Here is a 27,386-nt window from a genome sequence, read left to right on the forward strand (position 1 = left end):
GGGCTGGCTGCGGAGCGCCTCGATTTTAGCGAGTCTTCTTCCTGCCACTTCGCTGTAATGATTTTCATTGCTTTGAGTGAACTAAGCCGAGTGAGGTTACCTCCTTTTTTTGTTGGTTTTTGGGTTTTTTCTTGTCTTTTTCCCTCCCTGATTCCTCCCCCCCCCCCCCTCCAAGGCAGCAGCGCTCAGTCCTCCCGTACCTGCCCGAGGTATCTGCCGCTTCCCAGCGCTCCCAGAGCCGCTTCTCTGGAGAAGCTGGAGCCCAACTTCTGTGCTCAGAAGTTTAAGGTTTCATTTTTAGTAACTGTTCTTTGAGTGAGTAATGTATGTATACTGCTTGTAGCGCGTCGTCTCCACAATGTAGCCTGCTGATTTCTAGGGTGCTGGATGGTTATAAATATTAAAGCGATTCTCTAAACTGCGTTTCCTTTCCATATAGTTTTTCTAAACCTGCGTTTTACCTGCGTTGCCTAAATGTTGATGTCGCTTAATGACAGCTTCTTAATTAGACAAAGTTTCAAGAATGTCGTCGAAGAAACTTGCCGCTTGTGCTGTTAATCCACGGTTTGCTTTAATATTTCGGCGGAGGGAAAATAGGCGTTTCACTCGATTTAGCATTATTTTTACAGTTTCTGTTACTGCTGAGAAGCTCCTACTTTTTCTAAGTTTGAGAGAGCCTGAAATAATTCAAGTTCTCAGAGAAGCGAGTGTAGGAAGGAGGTACCGTGCATCTTTGCAACTACATTTGGGGGAAGAAAGGGAAATCAGGGCTACTGGTTTCAATTTCTCTCCTCTGAATCTTTTCCCCTGCACATTTTATTTGAACTATCTCACAACCATATTGAATGGACCAGGGCACTGGGGGAGGAAGCTCTTCACTAGTTACCATTCAAAAGGTGTCGGCTAAAATCTCATTGCAAAAAGGTATTGTAGCTTTAACATCTTGCATTGGCAGCATTCTTCCCCCTTAGTCTTTGGATTAGTCATTGTATGAGAGACAGAAAAAAAAAAAAATCACTTTTTTTTTTTTTTTTTTTCTGGAAAAAGTAAAGTAAACAGCCTCCAACAAGTGAACCTTGACAACCCAGATTAAGGAAGGCAGGAGAGATCAAACAAAGCTGCTGCTGGGCTGTTGTCAGGAGCTGCCTCACTGAAAGCTCTGGACTATTCGATCAGGCAGCAAGGCTATATGTTCACTTATGCAGAAATGGACCATTACAAATGCTGATCTTTGTTGTGAAACCAAAGGATAACTTTGAGAAAAATAACTACTATTTCAAACAGGGCTTTCTGTTGCTTACGATTTTGATTGCAAAGTTAGTTTTTTGTGCATGGGCTGGGTTTTGGGTTTGGGTTTTTTTTTTTTTTTAGTGATAGTGGTTTGGAGTGCGTTGTATACACTTTCAGAGAGACTTAGGATTTGATTTTATTTATGCTGTCTAGAGCTGCAGAGAAGAAGGCGTTTCAGTAGTGTAATGTTGAAAACCGTAAAAGTTCTCTGGAATTCAGCCTTTATTTCTGGATCTCTGAATTGTAAGGAAACATGGATTTTTTTTTTTTTTTCTCTGTGTATAAGTGCTGTGCTGATGTATAATAGAGGAGTTTGGTTGTGATTAAGCATTGTATGTTGTACGACTGCGTTCCTAGAGCTTAGAAAGCTTGTAATGTCTCTCCTTCAAGTGTATTACCAACCAGTCGGGATGGCACCTTTTTTTTGATATGCCAGGATTTTCGCAAAACTGCATGTAACTTGTCTTCATGGCTATATTAGAGAGACTCTGTTACTGTGTAGTTTTAGAGTGGAAAGAGCAGTACAGAGTATTAACAGATACTTGATTTTACTTCAGTAAACGTTTAGGATTTAAGTATTAATCAAACTTAACCAGTGGGAGTTAGGTTATTTTTGTTGCTTGACACTTTCATGTTTGTATTCAAACACTTCACTGCAAACTCTACAAATATGCCCCCTCTTTCATTTCTTTAAAGTACTCTAAAACAATGGAAACAGCTATTAAAAAAAAAAAAAATCTGAGGAAAGGCTGTTAGCCTAATGTATGTTAATCAGGAGGCTGACCAAGTGCACATCTACTGAAGAATTAAGGAATCCAAAACCTTTTCGCATAAGTATTTCTTTAATTAGCAGTGCAGATTACACAATAAGTACTTTATACTTTTTATAAGGTAAGGTTTCATAACCATCCTGCACAACTTATTATAAAACCTGTAGATTTTTATGGTATATGCTTTAATTAGACAATAAAAAGTATGTGTGTTAAACATGCACATGTATGCTGTTAAGCCATTTTGGGTAATGTGTAATGTTTTTTAACAACTATAAACATTTTCTGCTTAAATCAGTTCCACCGGTAATCGTAACGCAGCTAGTTTTTGTACTGGTAAGAGAAGGAGCAGGAAAGTTGAGCAGAGAATTATGCATTGGACATTTTTGCGCAGCATATGCTGCAGTATGCTTTTCTGTTGGAGTGGATCACCTTTTTTTAAAAGCTAAAATTTGCATTATCATCCTTGGTATGATATACTGTAAACATTTGTAGCTCCAGAGTTATTCCTGTTTCACAGCATTGTAAAAATTAGGAAAAAGGATGGTAGTAAAAAGGCAAATTTATGGAATGCAGCTTAGCGTTTAGTATTTGTACTGCTTGTGGTCATTTATATTGAGAGATTGAACCGGATAATGTAATTCCTTTTGTGAAATATCTGTTCAGCATGTATTTGTATATCAAATGAAATAACATATGCACACACATATGTAGGATATGTATGTAAAATACAGTTATTTCTGCAAGGCTGTCCGGTTATTTATAGGGCATAATGATACTTCTGTCATCTTAAATTTTCTCTGAGAAGCTTTAATAAATTTAAATAGATTATACGCTGTCAGAAAATAGTATAAATTTTGTTTACGATTCACTTGCTTTAAGGTACTTATACTAAAGAAGCTCATTTAACCCCAAGACTGAGTAGCATTAAGTGGTGAGAGGAGTCTGCTGAAGAGCTGCTACTGCCCTTTGCTCTTGTGATAATCTTAAATTACTACAATTTAATTGCAACTTCAAGGCACTGAGCTGAAATATTTTTATGCAGCTGAGGCAGGGCTGAAGAAGACGTAGCGCAATTTTCGCAGGTAGCTGGATTTCTCTTCGGAGGCGCAGCGTTCGCTCAGGCCTTTCCTGCCCTGCGGAGCGCATCCAGCGCAGCATCGTGCCTGCGTCCGTGTGCGGGCACGGATGCGGCCCCGGGAGGGAGCCTCGCCGGGGGGATTCCCACCTCGGTGGGAGCAGGATCAGGCCCTGCAGTAGGCAGGCAGCTTGGGTGCACGGGTGGTTTTTTTTTTTTGGTTTGCCATTAGTATTTAAGCTTACGTTGGAATTAAACAGCGCGTTGTAACGATTCCTCAAATGAGCCTTGCTATCGAGTTGCTTCCCGGAGCTTTTCCCTGGGATCCTCCGTTGGGAAGGCAGGGTGGGAAGGGGCTGGCAGCTGGAGGCAGAGACCAGGGGGTGGTGGGCAGCGCGGGGGCACGGCTGGCACCCTGCTCTGGAAATACAACCCGCCGGCTCGTGGCTGTGGCGCGGTCCCCGCGTCCCCAAAGGCGAGTTCAGGCTGGAGCCGGCCGCCCGGGGCCTGATCCAGAGCACGCTGGCATCAACCGGGGCTTCTGCTCAACTCGCTGCTTTTGGGTTTGGCTTTTGGTCTGTGTCACTAACTCGTATCACTGAAACTTTTTCTTCCCCCCCCCCACCCCTCCACCCCCCTCCCGCCCCCCGTAGCAGCATGTTTTCCCACCTGGCGAGCGGTTCAGCGGAGATACGATATGCGATAGGAGCCAGAAGGCATTCGCTAAGCAGAATTTATAAACGTTGCGCGCTAGAGATCGGCAGCGTCTTTGCGACTGTTCTTAGAGGTCCTGGCAACCAAACTTTGCTGAAATGCTTAGAAAGGTATGGCCGGGCTCGGAGTCCTCGACTTCACGCCGTTGAGGACACGCGTAAGTGCTCGGCCGTGCTAAAGCACAGCGGTGGTTAAGTCGTGGCTTTGATTGTTTTTCTGTTGGCCAAACCCTCGTCAAATGTCTCGTTGCAATAAGAAACGAGAAAGATCTTGTGCTTGCTAGAACTGCTTGCTTTTGCAGTGACAAAAACGCTGCTCGCAGCCTGCTGCTCTCACAAACTACTGCGCCGTCTGTTTCCCACGGCTCGCGGTGTGTTGGGAATTGCAGCTACCGTAGGTAACAAGGTGATGCCAGTGTACACAGAGGGGGAAAAAAAGTAGGGTGGAATAAAGCATGCAGTCATTAGAGGAGAAACTTAATTGTGGGAGCTCTGTAGTCTTTTAATTTAAAAAAAAGAAGTATTATATTTTGGGGCTGTAGTGGAATCAGCTGTTCTATTTTTAGGAGATCAGATATTTGCTGGTTGGGATGTCTGGAGTGTTTTAACATGTGCTCTTTTTTCTTACTTCAGCATTGGAGCTACCAAGTCAGAGAAGCTGCTGGCTCTGATCGCGTGCAGTCTTTTTTGCAAATATGCTCTAGGGTTTTGTCTTTCTATTCTCCTGGCACCGATCTCTTCCATGCATGCAAGTGAACAGGCTCATGTCTAATGGCTGTTTGTATGTGGCAAGTATCCAGAATAATCTTGATAACTTTTTGTTCAGCGCCATCCTGAAAACGAAGATAGTATTCTATGTAAAACGAGCAAAGAGAAGAGCGTGGGCAAAATCAGTTTCTCTCCAAGAAGCATCTGGTACCTGAGGAGGACTAAATAATTTTTCTCCTCTCGTTGACCCTTCCTGTGCTGTTTTTAAAACATCTCCATTTTAGTGCCTTGAAATTGCAATTAAGTTGTAGTAATTTAAGATTATTGCGAGAGTGCAAAGGGCAGTAGAAGCTCTTTAGAAGTCTCATCTCAACACTTAATGCTACTCAGTCAGGGGGTTAAATGAGTTTCCTCAATGCGAGTACTTAAAGTAACTAAATCGTAAACAAAATTTATACTATATTCTGACAACTAATAATCTATTTAAATTACATTAAAGTATGTGTGTGAAAATTTAATTAAAGACAGAAATACTGTCAAGCCCTCTAAATATCTTGACAGATCTACTGAAATGGAACCCATATCGTAAAATATTTACATATATCTGATAGGCTACAATGTTTCTGGGAGTGCCATTCTGAAACTAACTGTGGGCTTTTTTCCTCCCAGTTTCCCCTTCAGTTGCAACAGTCTCGAAAAGCGACGCAAATAAATACCCAGAATGTTTTATTCGGATGATTCTCCAGTGTGTTGTTTACTGCTAATCGTGCTCTCCGTACAATACTTGTCACTGTCGTGTTTTTAGTAGAAGCGCCTCTTTCCTCCGTAAGTTAGTTTAGCAGGGCTGTTAATTGAGAGGTGCGCTGAAAACGCGGGCTCCTTGTGCAGCGGGATGATGTTGTGTCGTACCCGCAGCGTGGCAGCGCTGGATGTGCGGTCTGTAAGTCAACTTTCCTCTGGATGTCTGGCCCAGAGCGTGGTGCTGCCGGGTCTCTTGCACTTTTGTGACTGTTGATTTCATTGATTTTTTTTTTTTTTTTTTTTTTTTCAGGTAGAAAGCGCTTATGACCCTTTTTTTCCAAATTTTTGAAATACATATGGAAGCGTTTTCCCGGAGCGCTGGTGTGCGCGCTTGTCGCACAGGACCCTTCCCGCTGGTGCGGCCGCGGTGCCTCTCCTTTGTGGTACGTGGTCCAGGCTGCTTTCGAGATGAGGAATGTTTTGCCCTGGATAAAACCGGGTCTGGCTAAAACTTCAGCCGTACTTTGGTCCTTCTTAAAACCCGCCAGCTGGGATCCTGCGGGTGGCCAAAGGCAGGAGATGTTGCCGGGAAGGTTGCAGGACGAGCAGTGCTTTCTCATCGCCCGGCCACGGGTTGGGGCAAACTCCTAGCTCTCCTTGCCTGGGGTGTACGTCCCTGGAGCCGCAGGGTCGCCGGAGGAGGGTGAGGATTTGGCCGTGGAGAGAAGGATGGGGTGGGAGCGGGGTGCTGTGGGTGCTGGGGAAGCCGGGCCGGGCGCTCGGGTGCTGAGCACCGCCAGCCCGACAGAAGGTGGCACAGTTCGGCAGGTTGGCTGGAGCCTCTCACGGCATCGTTAGTTTTCCCTTCTTCACCAGACATTTCCTTTCACGTTGGATCCGAGTTTTAGCTGTACTTCCCAATCAGTCTTGTCATCTTGTTGCTAACAATTAGGGTCAAGTGTCTTTCCTTGGGCTCTCCGCAGTCTTCGTGTTGGTGTCCCTCCCCCAGCTCCTAGGCTAAGCTGTTTGTTCATTAATTAGTAGATGGGGCATATTAACACATCAGTAAATCGGAGTAGTCAGACTTCCCAAGGCATCTCGGGAAACTCTCTCCAGTTTTATGTGACCGGACATGCACTATTGCTGATTTAGATAGCGGAGCCGATGATGCCAAAGTGTTGTTAAGAGAGAGATAAATAGAGAGAGCCCAGCAGTAAGCAGAATGTCATGTCTCTATTAAAAAGCTTGTGATAAAGGAAGATAAAACGGTGAGGGGGGATTGCTGGTGTGTTCAGAGCAGCCACTAAACATCTGATCGCAAAAAATCGATGCCCAATTCCCCTTCCTGCAAAACCCTTGCCCGCAGAATTAGCGCCTGAGCCTGGGTTTGCTTGCAGCAAGCGGTGGAGCCCTGAAAGGACTTTTGTTCTTGCCAAAAAGGCGGCCGGGGGGTTCTCGGGGATTCAGGAGCTGTCTGAGCCGGGATTCAGACATCCCTCCCCGGTTCCCTTTGAAGCAGCTCCGCGGCGACGCGGTGTTCCCGGGATGCTGATGAAGTTGTTCCAGGCTCGCGCCGGGGCTCGTTGCGCCATGCTGCCTCGTCCCTTGGTTTCCCCGGCCACCTGCGTTTTTTGGGGGTTCCCGTTCGGAGGTCGGTCCTTGGCTTCACGGCAGAGTTACAATGATGCGGATTTTTGTATATTTTGAGTCTTTTTTTTTTCTCGGCCGGGTGCAGAGGCTGCTCTGCAGAAGTGAAAAATGTAACTGATCATAAAGAAATGAGTGGTTGCAGCAGACGAGAGGGGAGCGGCATTAATTTTACCGGTTCTGTAATGAAACATGCAGTAAAACGTTAAATCATCGCAGCCTTGTTTGCTGAAAGGATGTTAATCATTCCATTAAGAAGGATTAAGTAATTAACTGAGATTTCTTTAGGAACCAATGTCAGTTTTAAAAAGCATCTTCCTAGTGTTGTACAGTGAATGCGAAGTTTATGTTTCTGCCGCTGGAGAGCTGGGAGGTGAGTGTGAGCGGGACACTTCTTCCCAAGAAACTTCTGGGAGTGCCAGGGGAGCAGAAATAGGTTTTTTTTTTTTGCAACTGAGATGTGCTATTCTAATAGTCTTTTGATTGCAAGGTTGTCTTTTATGACTTCTGTCAGCTGGGCCCGTTGCAAGCCTTATTTCAGGAGTAGTCTGTTTGGGATTAAGAAGTTAAAGCCTTCTTGAAGTGTTCATCTCTGTGCTTGCATTTTTATTATTTTTTTTTTAATAATAGCTTTTATGTTGTAATAGTAAGCTTGCTGGCAGTGAGTCATGAACTCTATCTTCCGTGAACCTCGTGACAAATTTTTGTTAGCCAGTCAGGCAGCTCGCTTAGCTCGTCCAGCCCAGTTCCCATGTTTTATACTTGCGCTGGAAAGAAAAATGCCATTAAAATCGACGGTGTAAATCCTCCTTTCCTCCTGTGGCAGAAATCCCCTTAGAAGCAGTGGCAGTGCAGGGGGCTGTGGGGCATCACGGAGCAGCTCCTGGCATTGGGCTATTTTGGAGGATGTCGAAGCTGGATTCGGCTGGGAACGGCCAAGTCTGGGGGAGGATGCGGCCGGCAAGGCTTTTGACGTTGGCTGATGCTCAGTGAGGTCAAAAGTGCATTTTGGAGAGGGTGTACATGCAGATGGAGGAGCAGGTGGGCAGGGGAGAACAATGGCAATATTTTTCACCACTTCATTTTTGAAGGATCAGATCGAAGCCCCTGGACGGGGAGAGGTGCAGGGGCTGGGGAAGCATCTGTGTTAGCGCTTCTGCATCCTGTGCTGCCGAGCACGCTGCCTTTCTTCCAGGGCTTGATCCATTTTTTGCCTCGACTGAGATTGTGGAATTTGGCGTTGACCACATCAAGTTGTTGCCGTTTCTCCTATAACAGCCCCAACTTCTAATATCGCAGTTAGTGATGCTGAAACTACACCCAAACTGAAATTTTCTATGAGTGATATGAATTCTGCCCGGCAAATAGCATAATACAGTGGCACCAATTGCATTAGTATTGATACTTTCAGCTTCCATAACTGCTCTGCTTCTCCAGTAGGGCTCCTTCAGACAGTATCATGCGAACTCTGTTGGTCAGTGTACTGTAAATGATTCCTCCCCCTTGGGTGAATTTCATAAATAGGTGTATTTCCATGTGTAGTCTACAAGACAGCCAGATTTTGCTTTGGTTATGTGGCATAAGCCCCAGATAGCTCCGTTGAAATCATGGGAGCTTCCTTGGGTGGACTGAGTTTAAAAAAAAAAATAATAAAAAAAATATCACTTTGGCTCAGAGAATAAAATCTTCAAATGTTCATGTGTGTAATGTATAATAAGAATCTATCTGGTTGTTAGTACAGAACTTCATAGCCTCTATCTACCTTCACAGACTTAGAGAGATTTTTCTCAGTAAGTTTAGCAATAGTAATAATGTGTTAACAACTTTGGTAATTTATTTTAATCGGAGAGTTGTGTCAGGGGCCTCATCCTGTTTTGGTTGAATTAAATGAGCGCTGGGAGAAGGCAGCTCTGAAATAGCTTGTAGTAAATTGTTTTTGTTAGTTTTAAATTATATGTGTCTGCATCGATGTTCAGATAATGTCTGTTAGGTTTGTAAAGCTCCTGAGCTGTACGTTTAGAAAAGTGGAAACGTATTTCTCAGTGATAAATTACTTGATACTTAAAAGGCTTTGAAAGAGGAACGTCCAAAGCATGCAGCATAATAATTGTCTGTACAGGTATTTTAAAGTTATTCTCTGCCTAAGCCATCCGAGTTTTCTGAAGGCCAGTAGTGTAAGGAATGGTGGTCTTACTCAGGAAACCTTTCTCATCTGTCATTTCAGTTACAGGATTTAACTGAGAATGGGAGAAATCCATCTTTTAGCTGATGTCTTACCATTTACATTTGTTCTGATTTTTTTTTTCTTCACTGCTATAAAAGCAGTATCTACAGTACTCGAAAAATACTGTTTCATAAAAGTTGAAAGGGAACATTACCTGTGAATTAAACTAAAATACGTTAAGCCTATCCAGCACATTCTTAGCATTAAACAGTCGGAGAAGACTAGATATTTCCTATTTATTTTTCAGATTGGCTGGAATATGGTGTTTCTGGAAAACGGTCCTCAGACGGTTGAAGGGGAAATCTGATTTTTCAGTGAGTGCTTTGTATTTGCTGAGGAATTCTGATTGTGCAGAAGCATCTTGCATGGAAATGGAAATTTATTAACTAGGATTTCTAGGGATTATAATAGATGCCATTAGATAGCGGCACGCTCACAGAGAGGTAAACTAGTAAATCTGAACAAACTGAAAAATAGTGGCTATAGGCGTCTGGCTCTGTTATCAAACTTGCTGCATAAGCCAGAGTTTATGCACTGTGATAATGCTAATGACCAGCAGAGCCAATGATGCATGACTGGAGGAAATCAGTGGTATAATCGGAGAAAGTTATCAGGTTTTTGTCATTAAATATTAGTGATAAATAATACATACACTTCATTTTGAGTAGATAGGACGTATTTAATTCTGATGTGGAGAGTTTCAATTTAATAAGGAGCATTGCTGAGTAAAATGATAATCTTTTGTAATTTAAAGGGAAAAATAAAAATGCATTTGTTTCAGCATAATCCCTGTCGGCCGCCGTCCACTGCTTGTCTTCACTGGTGTCTGATAGCGAGGAATATCTTTGCAGCCATTTGAGATGGCTGTTTATAGCAGGGTGTTTTATCTAAGTTATTAGTCTGTGCAACACGGAACTAATTACATGAGACCAGAATCAAAGGGGATCTGTTTAGTATAAACGAGGTATCTTCTTTCATGTTCTGCTTAAAAATGTGAATATTGCAGCAAATCTAAACTGTGCGCTCCAGGCAGCGGTTCCCCTAGAAGACGGTCCGCCTGTCCAGGCAGTAACAGAAGGAAAGGGACGAGGACAAAAGATACAGAGAAATTAGATCTTGTTTTGCAAGTTATCTTTTAAGTCAGTGGGAGAATAAGGAAGAGAAGTATAGCTTGAACTGAAGTAAGAGGGATATTAATAGTCTCTATAAAGGACAGTTTGCACCAGGAAAAAAAAAAAAAAAATCTGGCTGGCTTTTTTTAGCGAAACAGGCTAACACCCAGTGTAAATCTGTGTCATTAACTGAAGCAGTGCGTGATTTTTAGAGCATCGCTTTTCCTCTTGTGAGCCTTTGCCTGTGGAGGCTCGTCCCCTGGGCTAGAGGCATATGTGGTACAGTATCTACCTTGGGGACACTTCGCTTGCCAGCTGCAGGACCTCTGCCTGTGTCAGCCCGCGGCCCCGTTGAAGCAGATACTGCCAGTTTTGCCCAACGAGTGGCTTTGTAACGTGGCCAGGATCTTCCCACCACCCCTCGGAGTCGTGCTGGAACGCTGAATCTCAGCTCAAGTTTCCAGAATTAGATGGTACAGTGAGTAAACACAGCGTACTTGCCAGTTCTCACATCCTCTTTTGCAGCGAGTATTGCAGCAAATCCTGCAAGTTTGACTCATCTCCGAAGTTCTTCACTGCTTTGAAGCAGATCTCGTCTGCCTTTTGAGAAAGAGCTGGAAGTCTGGCCACACCTCCTGAGCACACAGTCCTTGTGTACATGAACGCAGTATGCTTGAGTTGGCCTCTGCGTAAACTTGGGCAGCTCTGAGTAACTTTAGCTGGAGTTATGTGCCTGTATGTAAGGGTAAAATTTGGCCTGCAGTCATCCTTTATTGAAAGCTTTATGGAAATACTTTGTTCTCACCATGCACAAATATTTACATTCGGGTGGGAAGATTCTCCCCCCTCCATTTCTTTGGTTGTTTTTTTTCCTTCTCTATGTCATAACCACAAGGAGGGGGTGGAAGATATTATGCATAATGCCCTGTCAGTTAAAAAATAATGTTCAGGTTTTCAACTGGTATTTCTCGTAGGTCCAAAAGAAAAAAAAAAAAGTCTGTACTGGAAGCACTGTCCGCTTGTCCGATTGCAGCGAGCCACCCAGGGTAGGATGGGGATCCTACTTAATGCTGTGGGTAAAATGGAAGGGGAAGGGCATACAGAGCAGAAAACTTTTCTGGGTAAATAAAAGTAGTGTCAGGTACAGCCCCCGTTTTAAGAACAGCATTTCTTAATGTTTCTGTTCATCGGCGTTGAATCACCTCCGCATGTCAACCTCTGCCTGGTGGATGCTCTCAGCAGATTGAGGAGGAGGACACATTGCTCTGCAAGTGCATTACAATGGTCCACACGTGTGCCGTGACTCAAGTGCGCTCACAACTTCATGACATGCATCAAATGAGAATTGTTTCCTTGGAAAGCCTTTCTCTCCTTTGTTTTTTTCTCAGATGAAGGCTGACGCTGCTTTCACGGACTATTTGACAGTGTGCTTGGTGCTGTATAGAATGAGGGCTGGGTTCACATTGCAGCTAAGTAGATTTCGGAGGCAGGTGCTGCGGGAGCAGGTCTGTCTCTTTTCCTTGGGTGCTTCCCATCGCGTTCCCTGTGCTTCAGCTTCTCCGTCTGACCAGGAGGTGAGACCATGAGGGAAGCTAGACCAGCACAAAACTAACTTGAGCAGGAAAACAGTATTTTATGCCAGTTGAGCATCCTCGTTGCACTGTTTGGAGGTCAGAGGAGGGACCGAGGGTGTCAGGGCCACCCCCTTGATAAACCTCTGGCCTTTTGGTTGGTTTCACTGCAATGGGAAACTGGGCTGAAGGCTTTGTGTCCGGACCCGCTCTTCTTCCTCTGGGCAGAGGAGGAGTCCTTGCCCAGCTGCCCTGGGGCATGTTCCCAGCAGCGCTGCTGATGGGCCCCCCCTGCCAAAGCCAACGCAAGTATAGGTTTTCATTTAATTGTTAATTTAATGGTGCTCCCTTGGGTACTAAAGGTGTTAACGTGCACATACTGAAAAGCCCCGATCATCATCGTGTTTTGTTTGGGGTTTTTTTCTTCCCTGTTAGCAGTAGATGATGAGCTGGTCCAGAGGCTGGATATTTTTGGTAAGGGCACTGAGAGATATCCAGGTTACTAGCTGCTGTTGTTTCTTGTTCCTTTTATAATACCTATCTGCGCGATAAGCAAATACAGCTGCCCATAAAACTCAGATAAATCTGCCTCCAGCCTGCTAGCTAACTTTTGAGTTCCAGAACAGAAGTCGATAAGGAAATACGCGGCCAGAGCTCAGCGACGTCGCGCGGGTTTACACCAAAAAGGGTCTGACCCGTAGCCGCTTGCTGTCGTGCAAGGTGTACGTGTTGGATGTGTCGTGGTGCGAAGGTGGCCGGGGAGCAGGGACAGCCATGCGGAGAGCCGCCGGCTCCGTCTGCGAGCCCAGGTGTCGGCACGGGCGGTCGTTAGCGCGGCGCAGGCCTCGCTCGGGCTTATATTGGGGGTTTGATAAAGCTTTAAACGCGGTTTGTGCTTTTTATCGCCTCCGAAATGGGCGCAGGTGCACGTTAGCAGGAAGCGAAACCGGAGGAGCCCCGAGGGAGCCTCGCTCGAGCCGTGCCGAGCAGGTATGGCCCGCGAGCGTTACCGCCTTCCCGATAACCTGGCGCGGTGTCGGCGTTCACGCGTGTCGCGGGGATTTACGGGGGTGAAGTCACGCCGCGGTTTGGCAGGGACCTGATCCCTCTTCCAGGCGGTACGGGCGGGCTCTGTGCTCGGGGTGGGTCTCCCTCCCTGCGCCGGGGGGATCTTCTCGCCCCTGAGACCTCGCCTCGACAACGGGAAGGGATCGGCAGAACGTTTCGGGAGGGGTTAGCATCACCGGCAGAACGTTTCGGGAGGGGTTAGCATCACCGGCAGAACGTTTCGGGAGGGGTTAGCATCACCGAGCGGCGTTGCGGGGCATCCCTGGCTTTGTCTGAGCCTTGCTGCGGGACCGGCGTCTGCTGGTGCGATGGGGTGAGGTTGGTCTGTGCCCCCGTGGGTTTTCCTTCAGAGCTGATGGATAATCCTGGGGGAGGCTGGAAGCAGCGGGAATGTCGGCGGTGCGAGGAAAGGCCGGCTGCCCGAGGAGGCTGGCTGCGGTGAGCCTGGGGAAGCGAGAGCAAGACCGGCACCCAGCTGCCCACCCTGGGGCCTCCCTGGTGTTGCGGAAGGTCGTCTGCCTTCTTCAGCTGACGGCCCCCTTAACTACCCGTTTTTGCGTTGTCTTGTTGAGGGATTTGAATGTGCTGTCTGTGCAGCGAAGCATCAAAGCATTAACCCTCACTTTTAATTATTACCTTTATTTTTTGGAAGGGAGTAGCAGTCAGAATAAAATCCTTTGTAGGAATAAAATACTTATTATCCACCTTTTCTTCCTCCTTGGTTTGCGCCCGACTTGAGTTGCCAGGTCTCCCCAGGGGTGCCTGATGTGGAGGTGAGCAGAGCCGCAGTCCCGAATCGCTCCTGTCCTCACCCCGTCTCTTCACCGAGTGCTGAGGCTTCATATTCCGCATGTGCAGTTATACACACTCCTAACTACCGCTTACCTCGCGTTAGGGTTATTTGCTCTCTGTTCCTGTGTGTCAACACCACATCTGATTGGAGCCTTAATTGCTCTCCGTGCTCCCGTATTTTTCCCTCTCCTCCTAGAGGAGTTGGAGGGTTTGTTGAAGGGAGAGCCCAAGGCAGCGCAGCCCTGCCAGGGTACGGGCTCTCCCGCTTACCAGGCTGCGCGCCCAGCGAGTGCCTGGAAAAATGCCCCTCCGAGTCATTACGAATTAAGCGTCACAGACGGATGCAGAGATGAAGCTCTGCGAGGAGATCTATGGCTTGATCCAAGAATTATGTGATGGGCAAAGACGGAGAGAAAAGCAAACTCCTCATCCAAGACGTGGAGGCGGCTGGTGCTCCTGCCCCGGGGTGCTCCAGCGCAGCCATCCGAAGGCTGCGGAGATCTCCGCCGTCCCACCCCTGCCCCAGCCAGTGCCCGTCGCTGTTGTGCCATAGCCAGGAGACCCCGCGCAAGCTCTAATTGTGGTTGGTGAAGTTGCCAGTGGTTGTTAGCAGCTGAAGCTGGCTGTACAAGCAGTGAATTTCCCGGTAACTAGCTAGCAAGAAAATACCGTGGATCTGCACGTATTCCCCACACCTGGATATGCCATGTTTGTTACCATCAAGGTAAGTGAGGTAAACCCAGAAGAGTCTTCATGAGTGAACTCAATTTTACTCCATTTTTTCAAAGCAAGCCAGCAGCAGGACCTCTGAAGGTGTAGGTGTGATGGGTGTAGCCCCCGCAGGGCTCGTGGGTTGGAGTGGTTTTGGTGGGTGGCTTGGAGCTCTGCTGGGTGGCGGTGGCAGGGGGTCTCTGCCCACCCACCCACCCACCCCATGTGCTGTGCCGGTGTTCTTGCACTGCGATGAGAATTATTTCGTGGTACCCCATCAATAAATGAAGCGCTCTCCGGAGACCCTGAGCACGCTGCCCCGCGCCCCGCTGTCCTTGTTGGGGACTCTGCGTGCGCTGGATGCCGCTGAATATATCTGTTACGTGAGTGGGAACGTGCAGGAGGAGACTGAGACTTCTGAATGGCACAAATTAGTCTGAGGAGGAGAAATTAATAGGAGAAGGCAAATGCAGAAGTCTTGCATTCACACGGCTCGTTATCCCAACCTGCCGTCATGGCAAAGAAATGGGAGGAACCTCCGTCAGCAGCTGGGATGTCCGATGCCAAGAGCGTAGGGTACGTCTTCCAGTCTGCGCTAAAAAAAAATAAAGAATTAGGCAGTAGTTTATTACCTCTTGGTTTTAAATAAGTGTAGTATTGAGCGCAAATTAAGAACAACCTTGAAACTGCACAGATTCATAAAACTGTACACTGGGATTTTAAAAATTACCTCCATTGGAATCCTGGAAGCATCTGTTACATAATTAATGCACTTAAAAATATATTCTATTTATGATTAATCCAGGACTGTAGTGTGTGCTAGTTAAATGTCTGGATCCCAGGGTGCAATGCGAGGAAAGAAATGCAGTTGTAATCTATTTGACGGTTATAGGAAAGGACATTTGCTACAAATAAATACATTTTCCTTAGTCTTTTTATTTGTCAGGGCCAAGCTTATGTCTGTTGTGCTGAGTTTGTTGACTGGTAAATGTTTTGAGATTTATGCTGATAATTTTGTAGACCTACTGGAAAAAATAACTCAAGAATAATTAGGGAGATTGACCATACAGTAATGTACCACATGTGTGACAGCGTTACTGGGTTGATGATCTGGAGTATGGTATATGCAATTAAAAGTGCTAAGGCTCAGTACCGTGAAGCTTTTCAAACACTCTCCGAGATACACAAATGCTTTAGGGGATGCATGTTTCCCAAAGGATAACTTGCCAAAGTTACTGGATGCCTTGGGTCTCCTCTCCAGAGACTGAGGAGGCTGAGACCTCCTGGGTGAGGGCGGTGGAGCAGGCTCAGCAAGCACGAGTATGACTTGACAAACCTCAGCCTGCACAGGTTTTTATATCAGGAGGGTTTTGGGGGCTCTGTAGCCTTATTTTTTTGGAGACTTGAGTTGGCATCCAGCCACCGGGTCCTGGAACAGTTTCTGGCATCGCATTTCCTCCGACAGATTTTTTTTCTCTCTGCTCTCTGTTTCTGTTCCCTTTTTTCCCCTCCCCCTTCATCTGACCACTTGTCTTGTCAGGTTGGCACAGGATCATGCTGTGTAAACCCCTTCCTTCTTCCATCTTATTTTCATTACTGTTTTGTAAAAGCCTGCAAGCTGTTAGGATTGCCCATCGCCCTGTTGTGTTGCAGGGTGGTGGTCCCATGTTGTGGGCGGTGGGTCGTGCGTTTCCCTGCACGCCTCGAGCTGGCTGAGCATCCCACCTGCAGCTCACGGTGCTGTGGAAACCTGCAAAAAGGTCCCTTTCCAAACGATTATTTTTTAAATTGTCGTGTGTGATGGCTCAGGAAGCATTTTGAGATTGAGCGCTGCAGGTCCCATCGCACCTGGTCTATCCTATATCGCTGCTGGATTATTAAAGGCGTTACCTATATTGAAACCATACGTGCTCTTCAACGTACCAGCGTGCTGAGACACGGCACGGCGTGGAGGTTGGCACCTCTACCCGTTGGGCTCTGCCCTAGCGCCCTAGACCTGCAGGGAAGACAAGATGGGGATGGGGAGGAGAAAAAGTTGTCTCCCGTTTGCCTTCGATGTCTCCGTGCCCGGCCGCGTGGTCTTTCGGTGCCGCAGCCGGTACGGGTGCTGGAAGCATCGTTGCAGATTGCCCGTCGCAGAGACGTGCGAGGCGTACGGCAGCCTGGCTCTGCTCCGGCGTTCTCTCCCTGAGGCTGTCTGCGTTGCCAATACTGGAAGCGAGTTACTAATGAACTCGGGTTTCCACTTACTATCGGTTGTCTTAAATTGTTTCTGCGCTTGAGAGTCCCTGACGTCCCTTCAAAATGTAATGAGGGAGGAGCGAGCCTCGGTTTGTGAAAGACAGAGACGCTACAGCCTGTGTCGAGAAAACTCTTACCCGTGGACGGTGCTCTTGGCTCTGCCTCACCATTAATCTCGATGGAAGCATTACTTCTGACTTTTCCCACTGTATAATGCAAACCCTTGTTATCTTCGCAGTATAAAAGCGTACTCAGCATGGGCTTTTCCTTTAGTCCTGAAGAGAGATGGATGTTGAGATACATGTGCGCCAGACTGTATTTCTAGCAAATTGGGACAAAAAAAAAAATTGATTACTATTGGTAACTTAATTTTCTGTAAACTAAAAAGCCCCAAAGAGAAACCCACTTCAAAAGCTCTTTGTTTCTTCCTTTTTTTTTTTTTTTTTAACAAAGGATATGTTCTAGCTGTATTTCAGTGGTCTAAGGTTTCAGCCACTTTCTTTGATACCGATTTGTGTGAAGGCAGTTGTGTCTGACAGAAGGAAATGATAAAATCTATGAATTAAGGCAAAGGATGAGAAGGGCAGTGCGTAGCTTGAAATGGAGATGTGTTTGGATCTAATGAGCGTTCCTATGAGCGGACCCCGGTTCCCCTGCTCGTTCTGGGCCAGGTCAGCGACGTTTGGCAAGTTTAATGGATTGGGGTGGGTGGCTGATAAAAACAAAGAATAAGATTTTAGGGAAAAGCAGAATCTGGTGACTACAGTAGTGCAAGTTTATTTTTAGAACTCGATTGCATTTGAGTCGCTAGCATTAGAAAAACTTCTTAGCTCACATTATACTGCGAATTTCTTTATTTTTAAAGTGGAAATTTTGCAAGCTGACGTTTTGCAGCATGCGTAGTACGATTTGGCTGACAGCATTGTCTGGCAAAAGAAATAACCAAATTATTATTCAGTCATGGGTTTTTAACAGCCGCAAAGCAAGTGGATGTTAACTAAATGATGCAATTTATTCCCTTCCTGCTTATTGCCAGCTTGCCTATTACAGAGAGACTGCCAGCTTTAAATAAGTGGTACCCAGATGGTAGTCGCATGACGCCCACTTGGTTACAGAGCCTAAGCAGGGAATAACTCGGCAGCCACTACAAGCTGTGGGTCAATTGAGGGGGAATGCCTGTTGCTTCACAGTTTTGCATATGTAAATCTGTTAATGTTATGTCAGTATTGTGCGGTCTAAACACAAGCATTGCCTTTCTCTGGGGCCCAGATGAACTTGGATCGCCGCCCAGTTAATGAGGAGCCGAGTGCGGAGCGGCAGTCGGAGGCTGCCGCCGCCGTTCGCTTCCTCGGCGTGAACTCGCCGCATCCCGGATGCTCTCCTCCGGCAGCGCTGCCCGGGGCTGGCGAGGCCGCCCGGAGCGGCGGGGCAAACACCCCCCTCTATTTTTAGCCCCGGTACGGAAGAGAGTTGGCTCGGCCCGGCTGACGTTTTCTTTCTGTCTGCCGCGCTTCTGCGCGCGCCTTCATCGGCTGCAGATGTGGCGCGCAGCCGCCTCCGAGAAGTCATGAACTGTGTCGTCTGCGCCTTTTAACAGCCAACATCTGCTGCGGCTGCCTGATGGAAGCGGCATGGAAACAATTTTGGGGAGAGCGCTGAAGTTCGGCCCTACGGACGATTACTTTATATTAATTGCATCGAGATAGTTACCGTACGAGGCGGGTTTGAAGCCGATTCCCCCCCCTCCTTTTTTATTATTGTTTTAAAAGCAGTAGTTAAAATTGTTTGACATGGGAATGCTTTTTACTGTTGATCATTTCTGGTTCTGAAAAGTTTTATTACAATGGGTGAAAACAACAACAACAAAAAACCCCGTAAAAAGCTGTGGCTGTAATATGCTTAAAGGCTAAAAAAGTACCAACAGTGTTGATTTAACCAAAGAAAGTGTTCCTGGAGGTATTGTAAATTTTATGTGCCAGATGAAAAGCATTAAGTGTGTTATTTTTCACGAAGGAAAAACATTCTGATTTTTAACCATTTTGTAAATTATATTAATGCCGTAATATGGCTTAAAAAGTCTTGGGCCCGTTCCAGGAGCGCTCGCTCCGTGAGCAGGTCCCACGGGGGTGCGGGTTGGGGGCCCCTGCCTGGAGCAGGGTTGGGTGCAGGGACTTGGCGGGCAGAAATCTGTCTTTTTGGGCAAAGCGCTCTGTCGTCGCTTCCCCCCCCCCCCCCCCCTTTTCTTTTTATTTGGAAGTTGCAAGTGAGCATTTTAAATGCAGCAGGAATAAAACCGAGGAAGAAAATAAGCCGCTTTGGAATGTAGCGGAAAGCTGAGATGCTTCAGAATTTTATCTTTATTTTGCTAATTATTTGTCGTGGAGATCTGAGTTGATTCCCTGAGATTTCTTTTAAGCCTCTTAGAGTAATTTTTTTGGCTAACGGTAATTTTCCTGTGCTTGATGTTCCCCAGCTAGAGTGTTGTGGTGCTGCTTGCCGGCACGGCCAGGGAAATAAGCTCAAGGTTCAGAACGTGGACTGGCAAGGGGAAAAAAGCGATGAGGAAAACCAAAGGGCCTGTAAACACTGGAGGGCTTGCGTGGAGGGTTTATAACTTAGAGGCGAGTCTGTCATGCCCATCGCTTGGGCTGGGCTGGGAATTTGTCCAGCAGTTGTCCTTTTTGATGGAAAATTAGTTAGCAGTTGTTGAAGAGCCTGTAGCAAATTCTTACACAATAAAGGTAAATCAAGCTAGGCATTGGCTTATATGTGATTTTTTTCAGATTCCTATATTAGCGTGAGAACTATAGCTTACCCTACTGAAACTTAATTAGGCAAACAGAATGCTATGTTAGCAGACACTTACAAACCCAATGTGCTCAGGACTAGATTCAAGTAAGTTAATAAGAGTTATATTAGGTGTTTCTAATGGTACTTTCAATTTTTCTAAAATAAATGCTGTCTTTGGTAATAACCAACCCACACCTTTTTGGGTAATAGTTTAATTGAAAGGCTTGATTGTGTCCATTTAGTCACAGAGGATCCTTTCTGCTGTGCGGTATGTTAATGCAAGTCTCTTGGTACCCTTTATGTTTGGATGCCTGATGTAAAGCCCCTATAGGAGAAAAACTGGGATGAGAGAAGGAGACAATCTGTTGTGGAGTACACTCAGAAGAGCCAGCAGACACAAGCAGAACAAATCTTCAGAGTTAGTGTGGGTGTAGGGGTGTGTGCCTGTTTGTATGTAATGTCTTTAAAATGCCAATAGCTTATGCCTTTTGAAGGCTCCAAATCATAGCTGTCATATTAGCTATACCATTTCCAAAAATAATGCCAAGAACAGTCTGATACTGATTGTTCAAAAAAGCATCGTTATTCTACGATACTTTTTTGGGGCTTCTAACATCCCCATTTAAAACAGGTGTTTCCATGCAGCGTTCCTCAAAAATTGTTTGCTGAAAGGATTTTGACTCCTAACTGAAGGTATTTTCTTAAGGGTTTTTTTTTTTCCTCCTAGAAGACAGAATGACAAGGGGAGAGGGGAGGAACCTTCTTATTTTCTTGTTCATTCAGCAAATAGGGTTTTGGACAAAGGATATTAATGTAAAGCCTGCAAATTTAAGCTGGCAGTCAGAAGTTTGGGACTTTGTTAGTCCATAATTGATGCTACACCATTTCCTCCATGTCTGTGTGCTTCTGTCTACAAAGTGGAAATGGGAAAAAGTTGCCATGTTAAGAGGCTGCTGGAGGATTTAAATAATGCTTGTGAAGTGCTGAGGTCATCTAACACAGGGTGTTTTGGTAACAGAAGAATCAAAGTCTTCAACCAGTCTCAGCCTCAACGCAACTGCTCTGTTGGTGTGACGCAGTGGGTCTGCAGTGTTTCTTAACAGTGATTTTTGTACCGTTCTAGCTGAATGTGCCTGTTTTTGTGCCACCAAGCAGAATTGCCAATGGTTGCAGACTTTAAAACATTTCTTGAACATCGGTAAAGCAGCATTTGTTTGTTACGATGTTGGTACAGATCACAGCATGTGTGCCGCCGTAAAATTTATTTTAGGCTAACGTTTACGTGTGGCAGGCCAGTAAAGGTGTGTGTCTGTGTTGGGTATGGCAATCTTTATTTGGCAAAGAGAGCAGAGCCTGGTTACCCGATAAGGATACTCTTGCCAGAAAGTAAGTGGTACAGCAGTGTGTGAAAAAGAAAAAAAAAAAAAGAGAGCGTATAGAAATGCTGGTTAGTTTGTCATCATTTTACGCCCATCCCTAAGCAGTGGAAACCTTCAGCTCTAAGAAGTGCTCAGAGTAGAGCTTGAGAGGTCCTTTCAGAGCAGAGAGATTCGGGGGATTCCCTGAGAGAAGATCAGATAAGATAGTAAGTGGAGGATTCAGGCGGAAAAGTGGTTTGGAATTGCAAATCAGTGGTTTGCCCATAAGTGCTTTGGGTTGGCTGTGGTGTTTTCTGATCATACTTTTTTTTTTCCCCCCCCCCAAAGTTCTCGAGTAATTTTTCACCTGTCTTTAAGCTCTCTTGGAAGGATCCTGATTTTCAAAGGCTGAGGATGGTTGTTCACTCCAGAGCTCTGCGGGCTGATGTGAAATCACTGCTCATTCTTTCGAGGCTCCTGATCTCTGTCTTTGATAGAGCTCCTCGCTTTCAAATGCTTTAGCATAATTTGTTGCTTTCTTGAACATTGTAGGAGGTTGAATAAATATGATTTCTTCAGTATGTATGTATACATAGATATATGTATGTATATATAAAGCAATGAAACTTGGACATGCTGGGTGTTAAGCAGCTCGCCAAAAGCAACAGGAGGAACCAATGTCAGAACAGGACTTAAATTTATCTGTTGCTTGCTGGTGATCCCGCAGCTGGGCAGGATCCAGCTGAGCAAACTGTGATGTGGTGACTGTTCTGTCTCTTCCCACACAATGTACTTATATTGTAAAATATATATTAAAATATTTAGGGAGTTGGACATTTTTCATGCAACAACTGGAAGATTTAGTCCATCACTCAGATCAAGCCCTCTAGACCTTGGGCAGTTCTTTCCTGATGTGAAATGGAAAGCCTTCATCTAGGAGAAAAAAAAAAGATTTTATAAGTTTAATAAATCTACCAACACCTGTTTGCAAAGAGAGGTAAGTGGGTTTGGGAGGGGGCGGTGTTCTTACCTATTTATTTAGCTTGGAAGAAGCCAGAGCAGAGTGGCTGGGTGGCAGGAGGATGTGTCCATCCCCACCACTGATGGCGCGTGTGATGGCAGGCACAGGCAGGTCCCAGCTGCCTGCCACCCGCATGGGCTCCGTGGGGCCGGCTGCCTTGGGGAACGTGGCAGGTCACCACAGCAAAGGTGGTTGAAGCTGCATAAAATGCCCTGTTGATGCTCAGGTCTATGGGAGCCTCATCTGATTGTTCTGGCACATTGTCATCTTCAGCTTGTCTCTGAGTTGTGGCCCTTAGTCTGGTCCTCTGTGGCCTTGCACCTTCACTGCTCTGCTTTCACAGAAGAAATAATTTGAGCAAAGTTTGGGCTGTGTTTTCTGCCTTGGGTAGGAATAAAGTGGTTTTACAGACAGCACCAGTATCCAGCTGATGTGCTTGTCCTGCATCCCCAAATCACCTTCAACGCCTACTGTCCTCTTTCTAGTGGCCTAAAACCTACAGCCTCATTTCATCCATGAGGCAGTCAAGCTATCTCAAAGCACTGGCACTCTCAAGACTGAAGATACTGTTGGCATAACACAAGTATAATTACTGTCAGTATAATCAACAAGGATTACTGGATTGATTTCTCTTTTTTTTTTTTTTTTTCCTTCAGATGTTTAAGAAACCCCAAACTTGCATAAGAGTACATAACTTGGTAGAGTTCCCCATTGCTGGAGGCATCCTTCTGAGCTGGAGCTCGGCTTCCCCTGGAAGACGTAGGATCTTGCGTGCCGTCGGTGTAGATCATGGGTACGGTGTTGCCAAACCATAGGTATAATTACAAGGGAAAGATAGCAGTGATTATGCTGTCTTGTCCAGCAAGATGCTTCCACAGTTGTTGGTGGCGTGTTGGCTGGGGAACCTGCGGCCTCCCCCGTGGCAGGTGGAAAGCTGGCAGTGCATGGGAGCAGAGGGAGGGAGCATCAGCAGCAAGGAGGATGCTATGAAACAGTGACAGTGATCTGGAGCTTGGGAGATGGTTCTCTTGAATCCTCCCTTGATGCTAACTTCACTGCAGTTAAAAGCTGAAGAAGGTTTGGTCTCCTTGGTGATTTGGGTGAGGGTGAAAATGGCTTTAATCTTTTTGGCTTGGGTCTAAACTGAAGGTATAACCTTATTAATGCACCTGGCAACGGAACATGTTTCTTACAGGTGTAGCTTTGTTTTTGCCTTGTGTTCTCTTGCAAATGAGCATCCCTTTCTTTTTTCTTTCTTTCTTTCTTTTTTTTTTTTTTTTTAACATATGCCTCCTTTTGGAAATTCTTGTTTCCACCCAGGCACCTGCATTTCAAGTCTCTATCATGCAGATTCATTTTTCTCTTTAGACATGTGCCATGCTGACAGGCCTAAGGCTAGAACATGCTTTTTATCTGTGAAGGCTTTCTCTTGCACTTTCACTTCGAGTAGGTGATACTTTGAGGTGAAGGCGAGGGGCTGTGCCATGCTGTTGAGAGCCAAGAGCTGGGCTGCTACTCCAGGTTGAAAGTCAGACTGTTCCGGACTAGAGTCTTAAGTTCAGGAGTACCAAAAGGTTTGCATGTCTGAATGAAAGGAAGAGAGGTGTGGTTTTGGAAAAGGCCTGCTTGTAGAGAGACTTTTGAGCTTAATTTCTGCATTTGCTTTTGTTTATTAAAAAGCAGAAAATCTCAAGAGAAAGGTTGACTTCTGGGGGTTGTGTCCTCATAGTCTGCGTTCTGGCTTTTTTGTATGCTGGGCTAATATACAAACAGTGGTCCTGAACTTCACAGGAATCCAGATGAGAAGAGGAGCCTAAAAATCATCGGTTATGCATGCATCAAAAGTTCTTTTTGAGAAATACAGCCTTTTTATTGAATCCTTATGGCACAGGCACTATGCCTTGCCATCTTCTGGACTGCCCCAAGAGCATGTTCGTTAACTCCCACTGTCTTCTGCATTAGCATTGGCTTCTGTGCTCCAGTTAGATTTTCTTTAAAACATTACATAAACAACTATCGTGTAAATACAGGCGTATGTAATGGTGCTTTTAAATTAAAAAGACTCTTGGATTCATGCAAGTAGACACATGCTTGCACAAAATAACTTTTGGCTTCACCCTAACACTTTTCAGAATAATTTAAAGGAAGAAAAGATTTGCAAACAGTTGTAAAAGAGCCATAAAAACCTGTCAAATACCAGACCTTCAGCTAATTGTAAACTGTTTTGCTCTTGGAAGTCATACAACATTGATCTCATAGTTGCTTCATTAAGAAGGTGCTTCTCTGTAGCACAGGAGCTGCTTGCTCAGGTAGCCATGAGCAAAAATAGCAGGAGATGTTGGGCTTCTGCTATGAATGGCCAGTATAAACTAGAATAGCTCCAGGCAACTGAAGTATTCTGTACCGAAAAGGAAGGCAAGCATTGCAGGGAGCTGAACAGGAAAAAGCTGCAGAGCTGAAAACTTCTTTTTCTCTCCTCCTAACTGCTTCACCTTAGAAAAGGCACAACATCTCCAGCCTTTTGTGGCAGAGTCTCGGGCACAGCATGGGTTGAGGCGTGTTTTGGGAGGACCCGCTGGCACAAGAGGATGCAGGTATGGGTGGTAAGTGCGGTACCGCCTGTAGGCTTGCTCTCTGACTGACTGTCCTTATGGAATATGTTCTTGTCTTCAATTTTCAAAGGGAGATGTGAAAAAAATCTTTCCTGGACAGAGAATTGGCTGACATCCCTGGCCAGCTGGTTAGTTACATCTTTTTTTCAGTGTACCAAGGAAGACGAGCACTCCTGGGTCAACTTTTTCTGGTTGGGATTAAAAAAAAAAGTCAGTAGTGCATTAGACTAGATTGGTGGGAAAACTTTTCTCTGAAGGCAGCTCTAATTCTGCAGTTGGGCGATATTTTGCTTGATGAATGTGCCTAGCTCTTTGAATTGTGTCCTTCCAACACTGCAAATTAGGGTGTCTGCTTCAGGGAAATACTAATAGCAACCTACTTGGTCTCGTTTCTAGTGTGTTCACTCTCAGTCTCTCTCCTTTAACCAGTTTCTAAAGCTGTATCATTAAATCTCTTTAAGAAGGGAAATTCTTGCCTTTGTGTATTTGTTGAGCTGATGAATGGTCGCCTGTTATCTGCTTGGTCCATGACTGAGTCGGGCTGTCAGAGAGACAGAGCTGAAGTCAAAGGGACTTTATTTCAGGCTTCTCTACCTCCTCTGGGTTAGCCGTGGAGTGGATTCTCTTCCCATCTGTTCCTGAACCAGAAACGTTCTGTTTGACAAGAGGGAGGACTGGGGATTTTATCTGGCCCAGGCATTTCCTTCTTGATTTACTGGTTTCCTTCCCCTGCAGCGATCCCATGCCGATCCCTCACCTCCAGCCATGGGTACGGGACATGGCTCCCTTTGCAATGATTCTTCCAGCTGCTGAACAAGGGGAGGGAAACCAAAGTGTCATTGCTCGCCCCTGGTGAATTTGGACATCACCCATACCTGCCCAGTTGCTGGAAGTCCACGTCTGTAATGGCAGTTGAACATCTTGGTTTGCAAGTGTTGATGTGCTACTTGGGAGCTGCAGGGAAAGATAAAATCCTGCATCTGCTTCTAAAAAAGTGTCAGCTTTTATCTGAAAAACTCGCATGAGTTACCTGATAGCAGGTCTCTGTGGTTATAAAGTCTGACTTGGGTGCACTTACTAGCGCAAGGTGTGTGTACATGACTCTTCAGACCAGTTTCAATAAATGATATATATTGGGTAATGCAGCTTAAGCATACAGGCTGTATGGTGTTTTCCCCCACCCCAGAAGTAACTACAAGTAGGGAGTGAGTTGCCAAACCTTAATCAGGGTTGTTTTGCTGATTATTTGATATGTACTAGGTGCTGAATTCCTCGCTGACAGACATAGGGTGGTAGAGTCTTCCTGAGAGTGGATTGCTTTGGCTGGTCAGAACTGGATGTCAGGACAGCTTTCAGGAAAACCAGTTAACCTCAGTTTTGTTGCTGAGTAGGCATGAGCCGGGCTGCAGGCTTCTGGATTTTGGAGTGTGCTGGCACCCTGGGGGCTTGTTCAGCTGGGAAGGATGAGTACAGAGAGAGGGACCTGGGAGAGGGTGGGGTGGACAGGAGGTGGCCTACAGAGCTACCATTGCAGTGTACAGCAAAACATCAGGGAATAGGGCAGCACTTAATAATTCAAGAAGAAATTGCGGAACGCACAAATGAAACAATAGCAAATGAAAAAAACCCACCCAAAAACCAGCCCTGAAAATCATCCGTGTGCCCAGATTCATACCACGTACCATTGTCCATGCGTTGGTTTGGTGGTCCGATGCACCGCTGTCCTTGCTAGCTTAGGTGTGACTTAGTTTTCTGATCTCATTCACGTTCCTCATCAGAAGCATGTCAGAGAGTCATTGAACCATCCAGTAGATTTGGCCTGGCTGACTGTAATAACTCTCAACTTTGTATTTTATGTATGGTATGCTTAAATGGTTTTGAAAGCATTAGGAAAGGAAGAAGGGACTATACGCTGTACAGCTTGGTCAAGGCAGCCCTGGTGAATGATTCCCCTATGACTCCGCAGGTCTTGAGACCAGTCACTGGCCCCTGCTTGATGTCTCACAATCCTGCCGTTACTCGACTGGTGCTAAAAGTGAGTTTTCTTGCATCTTCTTCCTCACTGATATTTCTTTTTCTTCTTTTTTTGGTGTGTCTTTACTTTCCCCATTGGTGTGTGGCTGCTAAGTACCGCTCTGACTTGCGACTGCTTTTGCATCCCTTCGTGGCTTTGTTCTGCCTTGCAGACAAGCATAAAGTTTATCCCTGCTTTCCCAGCCCTCCTCAGTTTTGCCCCATTTTAACCACCTTCCCATAACCCAGGGTCATCAGTACCTCTTCACTGCATCAGTGCAGCAAAGCTCAAATAGTCCCTGTCTCCCAGCAGCACTTTGCTACTTGTTTCCCAGTTATGCCCTCTTGGGTATGTCTCAGTGAGGGAGTACATCTTATTTTTGTATGTGAGCTCCCTGGTCTGGGCTCTCATCTGCTTTTATTGCACCTGGCGGTCTCCTGAGCACCAGCTGCCGTTGTAACGGGGTGCTGGAGTCTATAACACATTGTCTCCCACAGGGTGGTAGGAGAATATGAGATCTTCACCCCAGACATGGGCAGGCAGAGGTACAGGCAGATCGTGGAACTTGGCACGAAGTTCACGAAGGAGTGGAAAACTGAGCGTGGACCTCTTGATGAAATCCCCAGCTGGTGGCTGAACTCCAAGACTGTTTTTCCCCACAGTGGCAGCCTTACTTGGTTGGTCTCCAGGTGCTGCCGCCACAATATGAATATTCAGCGCCAATAAAATATGCACAATACCATAAGCCTTGCCAGGGTGAGGATCTTGAGGGCTCGATGAACTTTGTAACAGCATTACTCAGTTGTAGGGCTACGACTGATGCAGCAATTGATTTCTCAGTTCAGGCTTCACCTTCTTTTGAGCAGAGTTCATCCCTGTTTGCTTTTCATAATAGCGTTATTACACCTTGCTGGCAGCAGGACAA

General features: G+C 45.8%; 1 protein-coding gene across 7 annotated transcripts in view; it reads left to right on the top strand.

Annotated features, from left to right (window-relative positions):
* The window catches only part of FOXP1 (forkhead box P1), a 389,251-nt gene that overhangs the window by 2,035 nt on the left and 359,830 nt on the right, over window positions 1-27,386 (top strand). The gene's annotated exons all lie outside the window — the stretch shown is intronic.

The sequence above is a fragment of the Buteo buteo genome, chromosome 21 (assembly GCF_964188355.1).
Source record: "Buteo buteo chromosome 21, bButBut1.hap1.1, whole genome shotgun sequence".
Lineage (NCBI taxonomy): Eukaryota > Metazoa > Chordata > Aves > Accipitriformes > Accipitridae > Buteo > Buteo buteo.